This window comes from Perognathus longimembris, chromosome 24 (genome assembly GCF_023159225.1).
Source record: "Perognathus longimembris pacificus isolate PPM17 chromosome 24, ASM2315922v1, whole genome shotgun sequence".
Lineage (NCBI taxonomy): Eukaryota > Metazoa > Chordata > Mammalia > Rodentia > Heteromyidae > Perognathus > Perognathus longimembris.
The window spans coordinates 5,503,656-5,517,705 of NC_063184.1; positions in this window are offsets into that span (position 1 = coordinate 5,503,656).

The following is a 14,050-nucleotide window of genomic DNA, read 5'->3' on the forward strand; positions in this document are numbered from 1 at the left end:
TTCTTATCAGTTAAGTTTTATAGTTTCTTTATGTTACATCCTGACAGCCATTTTGGCTCCCGGCATCTCCTCCCTTTCTATTATAATTAAAAAGCCAATTGTTACTTTGGTGGGGGTGGAAGGCCCAGAACATAGCCAGCGCTTTAGAAGACTGTTTTTGCACAGTTATGTCGGGAATGGGGGCATTAACCCATGGAAGGAAGTAGGGACCCATCCCCCTAAAGTGTTTGAATGATCCTTTTTGGAGGGGCCGGCAGATACCGCTAGGTTCTACCCTCCCATAGGTGCCCATGGCATATGTGTCTAGCCGGTCCGGGTTCCGGCCGCCTTGGGGGCACAAGGCTCTCTGTCCTGGCCACACAGGTAGCAGGACACAGTGACTGAACCGCTGTTGTCCTGCCTTTGGCTGGCCAAATCCAGCCTATGATAGTGAATTTGAAGGGGTTTAGATGCAAGGGAGTCAATTTGCTGTTTTACAAAGCTCATAATTCTATTAAAAATACAGGGGCCGACAGCCACAAAAATTAACATTCCAAGCAGAGGGCCTAGTAAAGGGAGAAGATAGGGAAGGAGTCCGTTCAGTCCGGTCCACAATGGGCTGTCAAACAGTTCTCGCCTCCATTTGATCAGGTCCTCCTGGAGCCTTTTGACCTTGTCTCTAACGATCCCAGATTTGTTGGCATAAAAGCAGCAGCGTTCCTGTAAAGCTAAGCAAATCCCTCCCTGTTCTGCAGTAAGTAAATCCAGTCCCCTCCTGTTTTGTAGGACTACTTCAGCCAGGGAGTCAATTTGATCTTGAAGATCGTTTATGGTGCTGGATAGTGCCTGAACATCCTCTATTAGCTGATTAGACAGTTTTGCATAAGAATGTACAGCTACTCCCAGGCCTGCAGTTCCCAAGCCCAGGGCAGCAGTTACACCTAGTCCTGCCAAAAGGGGTATAAGTTGAACTGCTCTTTTCTTTCTTCCTCCTATCATATCAAAACTAGGAATGGGTAATGGTTCACTACCTGGAACAATGTCTATGTCTGGAAGTAACAAAGCAACCACACACAATCCGGTCCAGTTAGCAGGAAGCATAGAGAAAGCCAAGTTTCCTCCACATACAAATATCCTTCCTTTTGGGGGGCAAAGGGGTCTTGTGGGAGAAGAATAATTAGTTACTTGTAAGCATTTGCCAAATGAGATCAGGCCCACATCTATATCTAGGCTATTATTTTGGAAATCACCATATATGCAAATAGAAAAATTACCAACAGGTTGTATTTTAAAAGGCAGACTCGGACTGCAAGTAAGATTGTTATCTGTAAAATTAATTAAGTTATCAGAGGGAATAGCAAGGGGCATGGGCGTTCCTAAAGATATGCATAACCAGCAATCATTAGCCAATTCGGGGTTGGAAGTATTTAGGATGTTAAGTGTGGCCTTTAGGATATCCGAGGTATGGACATCTAGATTTGTTTCCTTGGGCCTTGGGAGGGCCAAGGGGTGGTAATCAATTTTGGGGTAAATTTGTCTTTCTAGTTCCTCAAGCCTTTTTTGTACTTCAGCTTCTCTAATTATATCTATAGGTCCTCCTCCATCAGAGATATGAATAGGGGCTTTAGTGGGCCAACAGGCATCAGCACCTGGGGTGCCCATGCAGGAGGCTTGAGTGTATTTATTGTTGCCCACTACTTGAGGAAAATTGGACCAATCGCCTTCCTGAACTGCCAGTTTATTTTTTGTAATATGGCAGTAAAATATCTTTTGCCATCCGTACCAGTGCATTCCTGTACAGTGGAATAACAAGAGGAGTGCATTTGGGTAACATAGCTACAACTCTGGGGACATTTTCCAGGAATACCATTATTGGATGGTATAATTTTTGGTTTATTGATGCATATCCATTGTTGTTTTCTAAAACCTCCTGCATTACTACGCTCCATCTGAAGGTATGCAGTGCTAGTGCCACAGTCAACATTAGTATATCGTTTAGGAATGGTCTTAAATCGTCCTCCCTGACACTCACATGGGGGACCAAAAAGGGCTTTAAGCAATTCTTGTTTGTTTATCGGGGCCCCCAATCCAGCATGAGTTGTGAAGGGCAGGGCCAACAGGATTGTTGTTATAAAGGTCCAGGTCATCATTGTTATTCCTGAAAAAGAAAAAGGTGTTCTCAGGGGATCATGTTTCCCTGGAAGATAGGTTATGATCAACAGGTTTAATCAAACGTTCAGGAAGCCAGCGTGCTGCACCTTCTTTGTTGTCAAATATACAAGCAGACCCTCGACCCCAGATTAATACAGGGTCCGGGCCTTTCCATTGAAAGGTCAGTGGATCTTTCCACATAACAGTAGCATAATTATGAATTGTTTGTGGATGCCAGAGACGATCGGCTGCAGATTTTCCATTAGCGTCTAAAGTTAAGAAATTAATGACAAACAAGGCATGATGAAGAATATTTTTGGGGGATCCTTTTGTGGGGTAAAATTCCCCCGTTTTTAATTTCTGAAGAGTATTTTTAAGAGTTTGGTGAGCTCGTTCAACAATTCCTTGGCCTTGAGGGTTGTAGGGAATGCCAGTAATATGTTTTATTTGTAATTGGCCACAAAACTGTTGAAAGTTTTTCCCTGTATACCCCAGGGCCATTATCAGTCTTAATAAGTTTGGGCTTTCCCATGACTGTTAGACAATTAAGTACATGGGCAATAACGTTTTTAGAGGCCTCTCCAGTGTGGAGGCTGGCAAAAATAAAGCCACTAAAAGTGTCAAATAGTGACGTGAAGATATTTAAGATTACCAAAAGAAGGGACGTGGGTAACGTCCATTTGCCAAATTTCATTAGGGACCAATCCTCTGGGGTTGACACCTAAGTGAGGGATTGGTAAAAAGGTGACACAATTGTGACATTGTTTGACAATTTGTCGTGCCTGCTCCCTGGTAATGTTATAGAGGAGGCACAGGGTTTGGGCATTAAGGTGATGCAGAGAGTGAGCTTCTTTTGCTCAAGCTATAGGGTCACATTCGATCAAAAGGGCAAGTTGAGTTGCTTGATCAGTTACTTTATTGCCTGCTGTCAAGGGCCCTGGGAGACCCAGAGTGAGCACGAATATGTCCTATATAAAAGGGACAATGTCTAATTAAAATATGTTGTTGGATTAAGGAAAACAATGGAGTGGCATTTGTAGTTGGTTTAATATAGGATACTGTTTCAAGTAAGGGGATGGAGTGGGCAATATAAGAGCTATCTGTATACAAATTAAAGGAGTATTAGGTAACTGAATAAACACTTGTAAAACAGCAAAAAGCCTCAACCATTTGTGCAGAGCGATAAGGGGATTGTAGGGAAGTGGTTTGGTTGTCAATAGTAAAGGCTGCCATTCCATTTGAGGACCCATCAGTAAACACCAGGGAAGCATGGGAAAGAGGTTGACGAGAAGTTTGAGTGGGGAAAACAAGGGATTGGTATTTTAAAAATTGGAGGAGTTTATCAGCAGGGTAATGATTATCAAAGATTCCTTGAAAAGAAATGCAAGACCACCGTCCAAGTGTCATCATTTTGCATTAGCCACTGAATCTGAGTGGGGGAATATGGCAATATATTTTATCAGGGTCTCTGCCAAACATTTTTCTGCTATGTTCTCTTCCAACTTTAATTAGTTCTGCCCACCCAGGTGGCATAAGGGGTGAGAACTTTAAGCGGGGAGGCAGGTAAATGTACCCAAAAGAGGGGTCCCTCTTGCCAGAAGACTCCAGTAGGTGTAAAGCTGGTGGCACAAATAATAAATTGGAGGGGTTTATTGTAAGAAATAAAAGTTACTTGTTGATTTGTGATGGCAGTTTCCACTATCTTTAAGGCCTCTTGGGCGGGGGCAGTTAGTGACCGGCTAGAGGTTGGATTTGGGTCCCCTTTAAGGATGTCAAATAAAGGCTTAAGTTCACCAGTGGTTAGTTTAAAGTATGGCCGAAGCCAATTAATGTCTCATAAAAGTTTTTGAAAATCATGCAAGGTACACAAATGAGAAATCTTAATCTGTAATTTTTGACTAGTAAAATAACAATGACCTAAAATAAGACCAACAAATACTTGCCAGAGTTCTGCTGTAACACTTAGAAAACAGCAGACTGAATGAGATCCATGTGCCATCAAATGAAATCATATTATTTAACCTTACCTTACCAGCAGGTAGAAGAGAACACAAATGAATAACAATCAAGAGGGCAAAGGATCAAGACAATGTAAAAGTCTCAGCTTCAGTGGATCCCAAGTGGCTTATGTCTTACATCTGGAATCAGTAGGCCAGCAGGAGGGATGGGTTGGATCTGGGCAAGGCTGTAGTGGCATCTCTCTGAGTCCCCTGAATAGATTGTCACACCTTCTTCTGAGTTTCCTGCAAATTTCTACACAGACTGGTTAAAGACATTTGAAACCTTCCAGTATTCCTTGGTTGTTTACCCTGAGTACTCTGGCTTTTGTTGGCTGGTGCCCTACTGGTTTAAGCAGGGTGACAACTTTAAAAGATTTTAGAAGGCTTGGGCCTTTAACCATCTTCTTAGTCACAAAATCCACAAAGGCCAAACGCCAACAAAGTCTGCTCTCTGCAGCAGCCACGACAGTGTCTGAGACATGGAGGGGGAAGATACCAATGCTTCCCCAATGCAACCCTGTGGCCACCAAACACAACTCTGATGCTTTTAACTTTGGAGTAAATCTCTGTTGCAACTCTGTCATGATAGGCCTGCTATAAATCCAACTCTAATCTTGGGAGGGGGTGGGGCAGAGCTGGGCCTGTCAAAATCTTTACAGGACTCATAGATTTCCTGAACAGTTTTCCATGAAAGAGAGAGAAAGGAATCAGTGAAACCAGGCAGTTTGGGAGCAGACTGTGGAGGCAGCTTTCTGTAGCCACGGACTGCCACAGTCCACACAGCTAGCACATGTGCATCTAGCACATATGTCGACCTGAATCCTATAAAGCAAAATATTAATCCTGGGTCAGGAAAATATAGGTTAGCAGCCACATTTGTATACTTGTTTTAAAATGACTCTTGTCCCTTGATCTTAAAAAGTTTATGAGAGCACAGAAAAAGAAAAAAAAAATGGAGAAGCAAAATCTTAATCTATACCAAAGAATTGTCAGGATTAGATGTACACTTGACTTTTAACATAGATAGAAATAAAGAATAAAACACTGGTTTTACATCATTGTACTTATATCACGTGCTGTATATTAGAACTTTTTGGAGTTTTTCTTAGATACACTTGCTTGCACCCAAACATGGGTTTAAAACCTGTTTTGTTTTGTTTTTTGTTGTTGTTGTTGTTTTACTTTTACCAACAGACATACAGACAGACAGACAAACAGACATACAGACAGTTGTGCACAAGCTTTGGGGCGCTCTTAGAATTGTTTTTTAATTGGCCATGTAAATTTTCTGGAATTCCAGTAGCAAAATGATATTATTTTGCCCATATTTTAGAACCACGTGGTTAGAAAACAAAAAACTTTTTCAGCAAACAAAAATTTTCACAGATTATCTGAGAAGCCACATTTTGAGAAACCAGTTTAGCTCCAATGAGGAGCTGAAATGGGACACTATGACCAGAGAAGGTCCAGGAGATGGGAGACAGGGCATGAACAGAAAGAACACAGACATGTGGCAAGGCATAATGGCAAAGGAGCTGGTCAGAGCCTTAGCAGGCTCACAGCAAGACAGCTTCACCTCCCAGCATTTGAATTGCAAGGCACCTTTGAATTGCAAGGCCACAGTTCCAGAGTTCAGGGTGGGCTTCCACCTCCAACCAATTCTATTGTCCACCATGTGCTGAATGCTAGAGAAAACTTAGGATTTAGCCGAACAAGCAGAATTTAATGCAATCTCCAAACTTAACAAACATTAATAACAAGAATAAAAAACCTTTCTTTGTGTCTTTTAAAACAGATGTTAAACAAACATTGGTACCTTTGGAAGCTAGCACCAGCCCATCATCTATCACAAGCAGGCAGGCAGGCAGAGTTTAGAGAGAGGCAGAGAAAGAGAGAGACAGAGAGAACTTCGTCTGCTCAAGTGCTCATAGAAGTTAAATAAAATATTCCAAATTTGTAAGGCTGGGCTCAAACTTGAGTAGCTTTTAGATTGTGCTCCTCCCATTGTAGAGCACTCGGTCAGGAGAAGTTACCTCGGTGGTGTTAGCACTTTCCTAGCCTCAGGTCCCTCCCCTCTGTGAGTAGCCTGCACCTAGGAGAGCTGTAACTCTGCCAGGACTGAGGTGGGCGGTGGGCAGAGATGATAACTCTAAGTCAAGATCTCACAACTGTTTAAGAAGCTGAGACTTTTCTTTTTGGCTTGAAGGAGGGCTTTTAAAGACTGAGCCTCCCAGGAGAGTTTAACTGTTGCTTGCCTGGTTATTTCTTCAAGATTGGGGGAATCGGCAAGAGTGGGAACACAAAAGGAAGGTGCTGTATTGTAAGGAGGTGGCCGTGTGCTGGAAGCGGCCAAGGGGGGCCAGTCAGGATTATGGTATTTGGCTGCCTCCTCCCCTAAAGTGGCCCTATCTCCCGGTGGAGGCATATCATCATTAGAGCCACCAGATTCTAAACCAGAGAGGACCGGGTAAATGGACTTTGGGCCCCTAGGCTGGGGATCACTGCTGACTTCAGGCATGGGAATGGAAACAGAAGGACTAGGAGACATAACAGAGGGAGGGCGGGGCCTTTTAGCAGGCTCCTTGTGGAGAGAAGCCTGGCTCCCTTTGAATTTTTCTTTTAGGAAAGTTTCACTATCCTCAACTACCTTGGAAACATCCGCCTGATAATGGCGGACTTGTAGAACCTCATGTATAAGATTCCAATAGGAGAAGGCCTGCACAGGTACCTTCTTGGGACCAAAAGTCTGATAATAATCTTTAAGGCAATCTCCAACACGACACCATCTTTTTTTTATCTATCGTCCCTTCTTGTGGGAACCATGTACAAATATCTTCCAAAAATATAAAAATCTCTACTAAGTCCTTTTTCTTAACCCGTACTCCTCGTGCCTTGATAGAGGCCTTTAGCCCCCGGAGAAACAGCTCATGCTTGCTGAGTGTTTGTCCCATAATTGCGTCGCCTCTCTTACCTCACGGATCTGTATCGCAGACGGGCGTTTCTGCGGTGATCTCAGTGTGGATCTTCACTCACCGGCTGGGTGGCGATCCAATGAAGTGTGCAGCGCTGCTCTATGAGGTCGACGTTCAGACCAAACTCCGTTCCTCGAGCCCCACGTTGGGCGCCACTCTGCCCCGGCCCGCGGGGTTTCGTCAACAGGAGCCCGAGGGGGAATTGACCTGAATGAGAGACAAACCAGACACAAGGAGGGAGACCAAGACAGGATTCTGATCAAGGTCTCAAACTTTATTTTCGCAGGGCAGCTTATATAGTAATCAGCAAAGGGTAACTCACACAGACAGGGTCATTAGGTTGCTAGGTTACAGAACCATGGGATGGTCTTTCTCAGGACAGGGACTGAGTAAAGTTTACAAGGTTGTTAATTAAAACTAGACAAGATGTTAGGCTTAACAGGCAAGGTTGTAAAAGCATCAAACATTCTTATCAGCTAAGACTTATAGTGTCTTCTTGTTAGAGCATGACAAACAGTGCCAGATTTTCTTATCAGTTAAGTTTTATAGTTTCTTTATGTTACATCCTGACAGCCATTTTGGCTCCCGGCAGGCTTGAACACAGGGCCCTGGGGCTTTCCTTTTACTTCAAGGCCCAGACCCTGAGGTCAAGGCCCAGGCCCTGAGTTCAAGGTTCAGGCCTTGAGTTCAAGGCCAAGGTCTGAAATTCAAAGCCCAGGCCAGGAGTTGAAGGCCTAGGCCAAGTTCCAGGCCCAGGCCTGGAGTTCAGGGCCCAGGCTCAGAGGTCTAGGCCCCAAGTTCAAGGCCTAGTTCCACAGTTCAAGACTGAGGCCCTGAGTTCAAGGCCCAGTATCTGAGTTCCAGGCCCAGGCCCCCAATTCAAGGCCCAGGCCTGGAGTTGAAGGCCCAGGACCAGTTCAAGGCCCAGGTCCCAAGTTCAACTCTCAGGCCCTGAATTCAAGTGCCAAGCCTGGAGTTCAAGGCCCAGGCCCTGAGTTCAAAGCCCCACCCTGAATTCACCACCCAGGCCTAGAGTTGAAGGCCCAAGGACCCTGAGTTCCAGGCCTAGGCCTAGAGTTGAAGGCCCAGGCCCTGAGTTCAAGGCCCAAGCCTGGAGGTCAAGACCCAGGCCCCAAGATCACTCCCAGGCCTGCAGTTGAAGGCCCAGGGTTCAGTTCAAGGCCCAGGCCTTGGCATGGAGTCCATGCCCCAGGCCCTGAGGTCAAGGTCTAGTTCCCCTGTTCAAGGCCCAGGGCCCAGCTCAAGGCCCAAACTGTGAGTTCCAGGCCCAGTTCAAACCCAGGCCCCAAGTTCAAGGCCCAGACCCCGAGTTCAAGGCCCAGCATTCAAGGACTAGGCCAAGAGTTCAAGGCCAAGAGCCCAGTTCAAGGCCTCGGCCTGGAGTTGAAGGCCTAGGTCCACAGTTCAAGGCCCAGGCCCTGACTGCAAAGCCCAGACCCCAAGGCCTAGGTCCCCAGTTCAAGTCCCAGGCCCCAAGTTCAAGGCCCAGGCCCTAAGTTCAAGGCCCAAGCCCTGAGTTGAAGGCCCAGGCCTGGAGTTGAAGGCCCAGGGTTCAGTTCAAGGCCCAGGCCTTGGCCCGGAGTTCAAGGCCCTAGGTCCCAAGAAGGCCTAGGTCCCCAGTTCAAGGCCCAGCTCCTGAGATCAAAGCCCAGCATTCAAGGCCCATGCCCCAAGTTCAAGGCTCAGGCCCTGTATTCAAGGCCCAGGCCCCAAGGCCAAGGCCCTGAGTTCCAGGCCCAAACTGTGAGTTCAAGGCCCAGTTCCCAACTTCAACTCCCAGGCCCTGAGTTCAAGGCCCGGGCTCTGAGTTCAAGACCCAGGGCTCAAGTTCAAGACCCAGGCCTGGAGTTGAAGACTTAGGCCTTGAGTTCAAAGCCCAGGCCCCGTGTTTAAGGCCCTGGCCCTGAGTGCAAGGCCCAGGCCTGGAGTTCAAGGCCCAGGCCCCAAGATCAAGGCCTAGGCTCTGAGTTCAAGGTTCAGGCCCAGATTTCAAGGCCTAAGTCTGCAGTTCAAGGCCCAGGTCAGAAGTGGAAGGCCTAGGCCCAGTTCCAGATCTTGCCTGGAGTTCAGCCCAGGTGCAGAAGCCCATTCCCCAAGTTCAAGGCCTAGGTCCGCAGTTTAAGGCTCAGTTCCTGAGTTCAAGGCCCTTGGACCCTGAGTTCCAGGCCCAGGCCCAGGCCCTGAGTTCAAGGTCTAGGCCCCAGTTCAAGGCCCAGGCCCCAAGTTCAAGGCCCAGCATTCAAGGCACAGGCCCTGAGTTCAAGACCCCACCCTGAATTCATGGCCAAGGCCTGAAGTTGAAGGCCCAGGGTTTAGTTCAAAGTCCAGGCCTTGTCCTGGTGGTCAAGCCCTAGGCCCTGAGGTCAAGGCTGAGGCCTCAAGTTCTCATCCCAGGATCCGAGTTCAAGTCCAACATGCCAATTTTGAGGGCCAGGCTGATATCAAGGTCCAGGCCCCCGAGTTCAAGGCCCAAGGACCCTGAGTTCCAGGCCCAGGCCCTGAGTTCAAGGCCCAAGCCCGGAGGTCAAGGCCAGGCCCTGAGTTCAAGGCTCAGGCCCCTGAGTTCAAGGCCCAAGGATCCCAAGCTCAAGCTCCAGGCCCTGAGTTCAAGGCCCTAGCCTGGAGGTCAAGGCCCAGGCCAGAAGATCAAGACCCGAGGACCCAGGCCCTGAGTTGAAGGCCCAGGCCCCGAGTTCAAGGACCAGGCCTGGAGTTCAAAGCCCAGGCCTAGAATTGAAAGCCTAGGCCCACATTTCAAGACCCACGTCCTTAGTTCAAAGCCCAAGCCCTAAGAACAACTCCCAAGCCTGCAGTTGAAGGCCCAGGGTTCAGTTCAAGGCCCAGGCCTGGAGTTCACGGCCCAGGCCCTGAGTTAAAAAACCATTATAAAGGGATGGGAATATGGCCTAGTGGCAAGAGTGCTTGCCTCATATACATGAAGCCCTGGGTTCGATTCCCCAGTACCACATATATAGAAAATGGCCAGAAGTGGCACTGTGGCTCAAGTGGCAGAGTGCTAGCCTTGAGCAAAAAGGAAGCCAGGGACAGTGCTCAGGCTCTGAGACCAAGGCCCAGGACTGGTCAAAAAAACAAAAACCATTATAAAAAAAAAAGGAAACAAAAGAAAAAGAAGACAGAAAGGAAGAAAATAACTTATTCTGCATAACTTAATTTGCAAGCCCTAAGAGAGTCATATGACATGTGATATATTTTTATTTTATCCTTATTTTAATTTTATTTTATTTTTATTTATTTCTTTTTTATTTTATTCTTATTTTGTTTTATTTCGATTTTATTCTTATTTTATTTTATCCTTATTTTATTTTATTTTTATTTCATTTTAATTTCATTTTAATTTAATTTTATTTTTTATTCTTATTTTATTTTGTTTTTATTTTATTTTTATTTGACTTTAATTTTTATTTTATTTTTATTTCATTTAATTATTTTATTTTTATTTTATTCTTATTTTATTTTAATTTTAGTTTAGTTTAATTGTATTCTTATTTTATTTTTATTTACTTTTTATTTTTCTTCCAGTTCTGTTTTTTCCTCCTGTGTAGTCACATAGCAGGCCCTGCTGGGAGCCTCCCTTTGGCTGTGGGGTCACTCAGAGCCCCTAAGGGGTGGGAGACGAGGAATGGGGTGACCCTGGGCACTGGAGAGGTAGAGGGGGCCACCTAGCCACCATTACTACAAAGCCTGGGAAGAACCAAGCCAGTGCAGGCAGGATGGTAAAGCCTGAAATAGCTGCACACAAGGGACTGTACAGCCTGGAGTAGCCAAGCATGTGGGACCTTAGAACCTAGAATAGATGCGCCGCCAGAGCAACTGCTGCTATCGAGGAGTCCCCAGCAGAGGCGCACTGAAATCCTCCAGGCTTCCCTGTTCTTCCTCCTCCTCCTTACCTGGGCCTTGGACTAGGGGCCTAGGCCTTGAACTCCAGGCCTGGGCCTTGAACTATGGACCTAGGCCTTGAACTCTGGGTCTGAACCTTGAACTCAGAACCTGGACCTTGAACTCGGGACCTGGGCCTTGAACTGGGGGCCCAGGCTTTGAACTCAGGTCTTGGGCCTTGAAATCTGGGCCTGGGCCTTGAACTCCAGGCCAAGGCCTGGACCTTGACCTGAACCCTGGGCCTTCAACTGCAGGCCTGGGATTTGATCTCAGAATCTGGGCCTTGAAATTGGGACCTAGGGTACCTACACTATCTCTGTAATCTTATCTAAGTATATTGGAAACTGTGTATACTGGTATTGGAACTAGGAAATTGAAAGGGAATACCAAAATTGAGAGACACAGGATTAAAAAAGACAAACAACTACAAACACAATACTTGCAAAACTGTTTGGTGTAAGTAAACTAAACACCTCCGGGGTGGAAAGGGGGAGGGGGAGGGGGGTATGAGGGACAAGGTAACAAACAGTACAAAAAATGTATCCAATGCCTAACGTATGAAACTGTAACCTCTCTGTACATCAATTTGATAATAAAAATTGGGAAACAAAAATTGGGACCTAGGCCTTTAACTCCAGGCCTGAGCTTTCAACTCTGAGCCTTGAACTCGGGGCCTGGGCTTTAAACTCAGGGCCCAGTCCTTGAAGTAAAGTAAAGCCACAGGGCCCTGTGTTCAAGCCCTAGGCTGTGAGTTCAAGTCCTAAGCCCAGAGGTCAGGTCACAGACCGGAGTTCAAGGCCCAGGCCCCGAGTTCAAGGCCCAGGCCCTGAGATCAACTCCCAGGCCTGGAGTTGAAGGCCTATGGCCCAGTTCAAGACCTAGGCCCTGAGTTCAAGACCTAGGTTCCCTGCTAAAGGCCTAGGCCCTGAATTCAAGGCCCAGGCCTGGAGTTCAAGGCCCAGGGCCCAGTTCAAGGCCCAGTCCCTGAGTTCAAGGCCCAGGCCCAAAGGCTGAGGCCCTGATTTCCAGGACCACACTGTGAGTTCAAGGCCAAGCCCCCAGTTTCAGGGCCAGGGCTCTGAATTCAAAGCCCAGGCCCAAGCTCACAGCCAGGGCCCAAGGTCAAGTCCTATGCCAGGCCTGCAATTCGAATCCCAGGTCTACATTTCAAGGTGCAGCCCTGAGTTCAAGGCTCAGGCCCCATGTTCAAGACCCAGGCCCTAAGTTCAAAGCCCAGCATTCAAGGCCCAGGTTCGAAGTTCAAGGCCCAAGGACCCTTAGTTCCAGGCCCAGGCCCCGAGTTCAAAGCCCAGGCCCCGAGATCAAGGCCCAGGCCAGGAGTTGAAGGCCTACACCCATTTCCAGGCCCAGGCCTGGAGGTCTAGGCCCAGGTCTGGAGGTCTAGGCCCAGGCACAGAGGCCCAGGCCCCAAGTTCAAGGCCTAGGCCCACAGTTCAAAGGCCAGGCCCTGAGTTCAAGGCCCCACCCTGAATTCACGGCCCAGGCCTGAAGTTGAAGGCCCAGGCCATGAGTTCAAGACCCAGTTCCTGAGTTCAAGGCCAAAGCCTGGAGGTCAATTCCCAGGCCCTGAGATCAATTCCCAGGCCTGGAGTTGAAGGCCCAGGGTTTAGTTCAAGGCCCAGGTCCTGAGTTCAAAACCATGACTCCAAGTTCTTTTCTCAGGTTCCAAGTTCAAGTCCAACACCCCAATTTCGAGTCCCAGGCCTGATATCAAGGTCCAGACCCAGAGTTCAAGGCCCAGGCCCAGTGTTCAATGCCCACGCACTGAATTCTTCAAGTCCTAGGGACCTGACTTCAATGCCCAGACCCCGCGTTCCACACCTAGGCTCTGAGTTCAAGGCCTAGGTCCTGCTTCAAGGCCCAGGCCTTGAGTTCAAGGGCCAGGCCTAGAGTTCAAGGCCCAGCATTCAAGGCCCAGGCCCTGAGTTCAATGCCTAGGCCAAGAGTTCAAGGTCGAGGTCCAGAGTTCAAGGCGCAGGCCTGGAATTGAAGGCACAAGGCCCAGTTCAAGCCCCAGGCCCTGATCTCAAGGCACAAGGACCCTGAATTCCAGGCCCAGGCCCTGAGTTCAATTCCCAGGCCTGGAGGTGAAGGCTCAGGGCCCAGTTCAAGGGCCAGACCTCGAGTTCAGGCCCAAGGCCCCAAGTTCAAGGCCCAGGCCTGGAGGTCATGGCCCAGGCCCCGAGATCAACTCCCAGGCCTGCAGTTGAAGGCCCGGGGTTCAGTTCAATGCCCAGGCCTTGGCTCAGAGTTCAAGCCCAGGCCTTGAGGTGAAGGCCAGGCCCCAAATCCAAGGCCCTGGTCCCCAGTTCAAGGCCCAGGCTCTGAGTTAAAAAACCATTAAGAAAAAAAAAAAGAAAAGAAAAGAAAATGAAGAGAGAAAGAAAATTATTCTGCATAAATTAATTTCTAAGCCCTAAGACACAGTCATGTGACATGTAATTTATTTTTATTTTATTTATTTTATTTTATTCTTATGTTTTCATTTAATTTTTATTTAATTTAGTTTTTGTTTTATTTTATTGTTATTTTATATTATTTTTATTTATTGTTATTTTTATTTTATTTAATTTTCACTTTATTTTATTTTTATTTTACTTTAATTTTTATTTAATTTTCATTTAATTTAATATTATTATATTTTATTTTTATTTTATCTTATTTTATTCTAATCTAATTTTAATTTTTCTAATTTAATTTTTGTTTATTTTATTCTTGTTTTATTTAATTTTTATTTACTTTTATTTTATTTACTTTTGTTTTTATTTTATTTTCTTCCAGTTCTGTTTTTTCTGCCTGTGCGGTCAGGGTAGGAGGGCCAGTGTGACATCACGTGCTGGGGGCGGGGCCACGCGGCTGCCTTTACCCCAGAGCCTGGGAAGGATGCCTCTGCACAGGCAGGCCATAAAACCTCCCATAGCCAGGCCTGTGCAACCACACAGCCTGGAGTAGCTGCATATTCCGGACCATAGAGCCTGGAACACAGGGACAACCGCTGCTACCTAGGAG